The following is a 2,068-nucleotide window of genomic DNA, read 5'->3' on the forward strand; positions in this document are numbered from 1 at the left end:
GCTTCTGTGCCTGGATTTGACAGGTTTAAAACGTCCAGGCTCGTCCCAGGGATAAATTATATCGCCTTCACTTTTTAAAAAAAATCATCCAGCCCAACGTAAAACTTTATTGCAAAAGACGGCGGTTTGCATTGGAAACCCGATCGTACGGCGAAAACCTTAGGGGGTACATAAATTCAGATTTAATGGGAATACATAAACGACTAAAAAGATTTATCCTTTAATGCGGGGGGAGGGGGGTTGCTCTACACAGTACACCACGAGTCCGAGATCGTTTCATTCCGGGAACGAGTTTTTAAAAAAAATATATATCGACCCACTAATTCATTTATTGCCGTCTTGTCTAATGCCAGTACTCAGCCCCCGAACCGAGCGAGGCGCGATAATGCGTGAAATTAAATACAGCAGGTTTTAAGCACGTGAGCCGTTAAGAAATTACTCGTTTTTTAAAAAAAATTCCCGAAACAGCAAATGGGGTTAAAGTGGGTTCGATACTTTAACTGGGATAAGAGAAGTATCCGAAAAATAAAATCGAAATTATAAACTTCGATTTTAATACTGGGGATCTCATTGAAAACTATCGAATATCGAAGGTCCAAGGCACAGCGGCTGTGCAGCGGTCGTTTCCTATACTGAGAGAGTTCAGGGCCCCAGAGGCACTGCCACAGAAAAGACCCCAGTCTGTTTAAAGCAGAGGTGAGCAGGAAGTTCGTTAGTCAGAGGGCAGTCAATTCATTGCCACGGACAGCTGTGGAGGCCAAAAGTCATTGGGGTGTATTTAAACCGACGGCTAATAGGCTCTTGGCTAGTCAGGGCGTCGAAGGCTACGGGAAGAAGGCAGGAGACTGGGGTTGGGAGCGATAATATATCAGCCACGACGGGATGGCAGGGCAGGTTCGACGGGCCGAAGGGCCTGGTTCTGCCGCTGTGTCTTATGGTCTTAATGAAGTTTTGGGGTACCGGGGGCCCCAGAGGAAAGCGATCGAGTTAATACCCTAATGGTGCGGCGCGGTGGGGGGCGGTGTGGAATATTATCTGTTACAATTCAGCTACACCGCATCACTCGGTCGGTGAGGCCTCTGTGTCGGTCAGGGCCGACCATCTCCTAGATGAGCTGCCAATCACGGCGGACGAGCCCTGTCTTCCCGAAGCGACTGGTTTAGCCGCCCGCCTTTGCCCCCTTCCCCTGTCAGTGGAAAGGGTTCCGCTGGGCTTTGTAGTTAAGCCACCCGGGAAGGCCAGTGGCTGGACTCGGTTGTCAGGGGACATTTGAGACGAACACCCTTTGGGAGCATTAAATAGGCAGGGGGAGCTCACTCCCCCATTACCACCCCACCGCACCCGAGGTCCAGAACTAATAATAACAATAATATTCCCACCCCCCCTCGCCCCGCCAAAACTGATTGGTTTTAGCAACTTCTTTCACGGCTGGTACCATACTTGCTCGTGATACCCCACCATCTCCAAACACAGCTTTGCTTTCTCTGCGGGCGAGTAGCTTATACGTTTAGTTTCCGTTCAATTAACTCTTAATTTTATGCTAATTAGATGTGCGATTGTTAATGCCATTCCAATGCCCCGCTATTATTGAAACCACTAATTAAGGCATAGCCTGGCCAATAAATTATGTAAGCCTGTTTGTATCGCCATCGCAGTCTGCGTGCACCAGGGGAAGTTGTTCTAGATGACGTATAAAGTAAATATTTAGATGCATGGATTAGTAAGCGTTGATTTCAGCTTTCTCAGTCCCCCACCGCCGCACCCGCACCCATGATGTTCGGTTTCCTCCGAATCCGGTGCCTCCGTTATGCTTTCCCTGAGCAGAAGGTGGAAGTTGAAGAGACCTGCCCCGAGTGTTGCTGCCGTCGCCATTATGTCTGAGGAGAACTTGTAAATCATAAACTTGAGCTCTGTTTTAATTTTCCTCAAGGAACATTAACCGCGTGAACGGCGAAGCGTGAAGGCCACTGATGCTCGTTCCCGCCACCATACCACCAACCCCCACCCCCCCAACCTGTCTCCCAACCCCCGCCTCTCGACCCCCCCCCAAGCTAGTTAATGAAAGCAG

Source organism: Mobula birostris, chromosome X (genome assembly GCF_030028105.1).
Source record: "Mobula birostris isolate sMobBir1 chromosome X, sMobBir1.hap1, whole genome shotgun sequence".
Classification (NCBI taxonomy): Eukaryota; Metazoa; Chordata; class Chondrichthyes; order Myliobatiformes; family Myliobatidae; genus Mobula; species Mobula birostris.